Consider the following 5843-nt stretch of genomic DNA (forward strand, 5'->3'; position numbering starts at 1 on the left):
AAGGAGAGAATTCATCCTTGACAGTGTCAGATAGGGGCCTTTTTCAGATATCCCCATACTGCTTCCTGAAATGGCTTCCCAGGTAGCAGTTGACTCACAACAGATGATGCTAAATGAGTGCAGCTGTGATGACTGAGAAGGGAGACAGGGCCATGTTTTCAGGAGTGAAAGCCTAGAGTACTGAAGAAGAACTGATGTGTAGAGAGATCCACGGATGTGCAAACGACGGCCTCATCCAGGGTTCAGATAAGTAATCATCAAAAAAAAAAACTCCTGGGCAGAAATGATGTCAAGGAACAGGAGAGATCACTAAAACCGAACAAAAGCGCTGGCGTAGAAGATGTTCACAGAGAGTAAGACCACTTACAGCCTCCACCCGCCGCGATGGAGAACTTGAGGCACTGTGGGTGGAGAACAAGGGGTGTCCTGGCTTCGGTGGCTCGGTTGTGTCAGAAAAGGAGCAAACTCCAGTAGCAGCTCCCAGAAAGAACTTGTCTTCCCCCATAAATAGCCATGTTTTCGATCAAAGTGAAAAATATTTAACGGAGTCCTATGCCAACCAGATGTTTTATCAATCATGGGAAGAAATGGGAACTATGGCTCTATGTGAGATGAGGCAAAGCACACTCACCGAGATGATGTTACCACCAGGAGATAAGTAAATGAAGATAGCTGCCACATTGTTCAAAAGTTTAGATAAAAATCCAATTCCTACATGTAGTTGTGGCACTGTTTGAGTTTAGGTAAAAGAATTTGGGGCAAAAATCCAATACACAGAGGTTAATATACACTGGATAGGATTAACAAAGAATTGATGAGGTAGAAGAAAAAAATTAGTGTACTCGGAGTCATGGAACTGAGATATGTTCAAGTGAAGTTCATATAGAATTATATTAATAGCAATAATTAATCCAATAAGCATAGCATTAAGCTGTTTCTTCATGTGTATAAGAGCTCCAAGAACAGAAGATGAAAAGAGAAATATTTATGCCTAGGACTTGATAAAGATTCAGTAGCTATGTGCATATGATCATAAAGTGGGAGAAAAATATGGGAAGAAGTAACAATGTTCAAGAAATAATGCAGTTAGTACCTTACGAACATAACTGTAACCCCTGACAATAAATTTTTTTAAAAAAATAGGATGCATTCTTTAAAAAAATGGTATTTTAGGAAATGAATTCCAAAAAAGGGAACAGGAGAGATATTTTCAGTTTCCATTGTTGCTGTTTTTGTTTTCTTTTCCTTTTGTATTTTTTGTTTGTATTTGGGAGGGTAAGGGGTCACAGAAAGGTAGAAGGAACGTGAACAAGTATAACAGTGATATTCCCTAGGCTCTATGCGGAAAATGAAATATACAGCTCATGGGTGGAAATGGGAGAGGAAAAGAAGAGAGCAAAGGAAGAAGAGACATGGTTCAAAAAGAATTATACTCATTACTCAGACCTGATTCATGTAGCTGTATCCCTCTATATACCAACTCCACAATAGCAATAAAAATAAGAGCAATAAATAAACAAATATTTCTCTGAATGAATTTATTTTATTTATTGTAGGAACTATAAACTCACTCATCCTAGATGCTCAGAAAATTAAACAAAATAAGCATGAGGAAGGGTATATCCATTTGCTGACTTAAGTTCTTCCAAAGCCATTAGTGAAATAAAAAGTGTAAGCGCATCTAGGAAATATGCACATTATATACATAAGAACAAAAATGGGGGTAGAAGCTTACTACCTACCAAGATGGCAAATGTAGCATACTATACAACTCTGACTAAAGAAAGAAATCTCTACCAATACCCACCTAAAGTGTCTGTCTAAAAACATGTTTGCAAGAATCATAAATATAAAAGGAATGCATATAAAAGAAAAAGGACAGACTCATTCTATGCCATCTTTCAGAAAGAAGGACAATCATTCTAGACAGAAATTTGGAAATACCACTGAGGGGTAATCTGCCACTTAAACAAACAATAACATTTTAATAACATTTTAAGTGGTAACATTTTACTCTACAAAAGTGTAATAACTTAGACCATGATATGTTAATACTATGTACTATAATCCCTAAAATAAGCACTTAACAAAATAATAAAAAATATAGGGTAATAACTAATAGATCCATGACATAAACTAAAACCACCAAATACTGGAATCAAAAAAGCTAAAAAAAAAGTACTAAATATAATACAAATATAAGCTAAGACAAATAGAAAATAAACAGCAAAATAATAGATTTAAATTTATCAGTATTTATATCCACATTGAATATAAAAGTCTGAATTCATCAATTAAAAGGAAAGTCTTATCAAGTACAATTAAAACACAATTATATGCTGACAAGAACCCACCAAATATACAGACACAAAAGTAACGAGTAAAATGATTGACAAAGTTTATGATAATAGCTGAAGTTTCTGTTGAGATGTTAAATAACAAATTTCTTATAAAATTGCTACAAATAAACAGTAATTTTACAATAACCTATATAGAGATGGCAAACGACTTACATAATTCTAGAACTAAAAAACAATTTTGAAGTACATAAAAAGTTCATACATTTAGGTACTAAAACAAACAAATCTATAATTATATTTCTTCAATAATTGGTAGAGCAATTAGTACAAGAGGTTTAAAATATAAAATTGAAGATTTGGTCAGTTTGATGACCAAAAATTATTAAAAATATATTTGTCTTAAAAGCACATAAAATATTTCTCAAGACTTACCATATTCAATAATGTAAGCTTTTTTCAACATAGTTAACATAAATAGTCCCTAAAATCCACTGTAATTTAATTAAAAGCCAGTATGAAAGATGGCTGTAATATGAATTCTTAAATATTTGTAAGTACATAGTAAATGTGTAAAGAAGTATTGGCTCAACAAAAGAAATTGAACATAGCTCAAAAACAAACAAAACAAATAGGTGTTGGTGGTTCAAACCGATAATCCTAGCTACTTAGGAAGCTGAGGTCTGAGGACTGAAGTTCAAAGCCAGAGCATGCAGGTCTGTAAGACTTTGTCTTCAATAAACCACCAGAAAACTGGAAGTAGAGCTGTGACTCAAAGTGGTAGAGAACTAACGTTGAGCAAAAGGAACTCAGGGGGCTGGGAGTGGTGGCCTACTAGTAGATTGCTTGCCTAGCATGCATGAACCCCTGGGTTCAATTCCTCAGTACCGAATAGACAGAAAAAGCCCTAAGTGGTGCTACGGCTCAATGGGAGAGTGCTAGCCTTCAGAAAGTCCAAGGACAATGGCCAGGCCCTGAGTTCAAGCTCCAGGACTAGCAAAAATCAATTTAAAAAAATGAAACTCAAGGACAGTAGCACCCAGGCCCTGCGTTCAACTCCTATAATAATAAAAAAAATTTTTTAAATCACTAAAATGCTTTTACTTTGATCACATCAAATATAATCAGTAAACCTCCCTCTAGTCATCTTTGAAGGTATAAAGGACCCTGTGTGAAAGACAAAGCTATCACTTCTGTAAGTGAAGTAGTCCTGAAGTTATGGAAAAATACACTATGAAATGAGTCTGAAAACCCACTATCATTATGTGGACCATATATTTCAAATCAATATAGGCAAAATACAATAATTACCAAACCATGTTATCCCAGAATCACTTGTAAGAGCCAAAAAGTATAAGATGGCTGAAAAACAAAAGCTATTAAAAGAAGGAATAACATGTAAGAACTAGTCTGTTAAGAATTACCATCAAGTCATCACTCAAGGCAGTGTAAAAATGACATGTTGAACACAGAAACAAAGCAATAATGTGAGAAGACCATGAAACGTGTGCACTGCCAATTTTCAAGGAAGATTCTAGGCAGTTTATAGAGTCAATTTTTTCAGGATCCAGTGTTCAATTTCATATCTCTATGTTAAAAAATATCACATTATATAAAAATTTAAAGTGAAGTGGATCATAGATAAAGAAATATAATTTAGGATAGAAGGATGCCAAAACTATCTGAAACAATCTTTCTAAACTTGAATTAGTCAAAAATCTTAGTACTTATACCAAACCCAAGGCCCATTGAAAAATATAAGTTGGATTGAAGTGTAAATGTTTCAAAACTTGTTCTGGCAATTTAATAATAGCAGACTGAAAAAAATATGGCATGAGCAAGACAGAAAATACTTAGAAATCATAAATCGGATAGAAGGCTTTTATTTGGAATATATAATAATCTCTTAAAATAAGTAAGAAACCAGTGATTGTAAATAGAGATTCCCTCCTTGAACACTTGTTTGTTAAACTTGTCATTTAAAATATGATGTAAAAATCAACGTTAATAAATTCTCTAACTAAAAAAAAAAATAACAGGGACAGCAACCAGGCCTTGAGTTCAAGTTTCAGTCTTCAAGACTAACACACACACACACCACACACCACACACACACACACACACACACACACACACACACACACACACACACACACACTCTGCATAGAGTGCCACACACACCGAACAACAACAAACTAGCAAAGAAAAGGACTAGAGGAGTGGCTTGGCAGTAATGTCTACCACCTGAAGACTTGAGTTCAAACCACAATACTCAAAAAATAAAATAAAAATAAAAGGAAAAGATTTTCAGGACCAGGAGTTTGGCCTTGTGGCAAGCACAAAGACCCAGGTTCAACTCCTCAATACCACATACATAGAAAAAGCCAGAAGTGGTGCTGTGGCTCAACTAGTCTTGAGATAGCTCAAGGACAGTGCTCAGGCTCTGAGTTCAAGCCCCAGGACTGGCACAAAAAGAAAAAAAAAGATTTTCTTTGGGCAAAAATATCAGCCTTTACAAAACCCAAGTAATGTACTGGTTGATTGGATTTATTACAAGTTTAGTGTTTTTCTTTCTTTCTTTCTTTTTTTTTTGGTTGGTCTTGGGGCTATAATTCTGGGCCTGAGAGCAGTCCCTGAGCTCAAGATTACCGCCTGAACCCTAGAGTCTCAGAAACACTTTCAGTTTTCTAGTGTTTAATTGGAGATAAGTGTCTCACGGATTTTAGTGCCCCAGCTGGCTTTGAACCATGATCCTCAGATCTCAGCTTCCTGGGTAGCTAGGAGTATAGATGTAAGACACTGCTTCAGGCACTAGTTTTGTGTTTTCCTATACATATATTTACCTGTTCCTAGAAAGTATTTTTCCCAAAAAGGACATATGCATTTAAACCTATTTGTCATAAAACTATATTAAATAACTTGAAATAAATGTTGAAATACAAAAAAAAAGATGCCTACAGCATAGCTGCCTGTTCAGCCTATGAGCCTTTAACAGAGGGGTGGACAAAGTGGTATTGGTATTGGAGGATCCCCCAGAAAATCCTGACAAATCTGATGTCTGAATGGTGTGTTGAAGGTGTACTTTCCCAGAAAACTAGAAATAAGTAGTCAGAGAAAGAGTTCTGCTTCTGGGCACCTTATCCTCAGAGTTCATCACTTACCAATACATTTGAACTGTTTACAACCAAGTTATACTGTTTTTCACACCCTTGAGCCTCATCTTCTTGCCTTACCAAATCTTCCTAATTACCTCTTCGAAGCTAGCATTTCACTGTGTGGAAGATTAAATGTCATCTCTAGACTGAGGCATATTCCAGACCACTCACAGAAATGTAAGATTAGTCCAACCAGATTATTTATAACTAAACTTTGCTTCCAGTTTCTAAAATCTATTCCTTAATCTCATCAAAATATTCCTATGATTTAAGTGTTATACACAATTTAACCTGCGAAATGTTATGTGCCTCTTAAAAATTTAAAGCAGATACAAGTAGAGGTTTCCCTTTGTCATAGATTCATTATTCTCAAATGGTCAAATCGTATTTT

The sequence above is a fragment of the Megascapheus bottae genome, chromosome 9, assembly GCF_031878675.1.
Source record: "Megascapheus bottae isolate mThoBot1 chromosome 9, mThoBot2.hap1, whole genome shotgun sequence".
Lineage (NCBI taxonomy): Eukaryota > Metazoa > Chordata > Mammalia > Rodentia > Geomyidae > Megascapheus > Megascapheus bottae.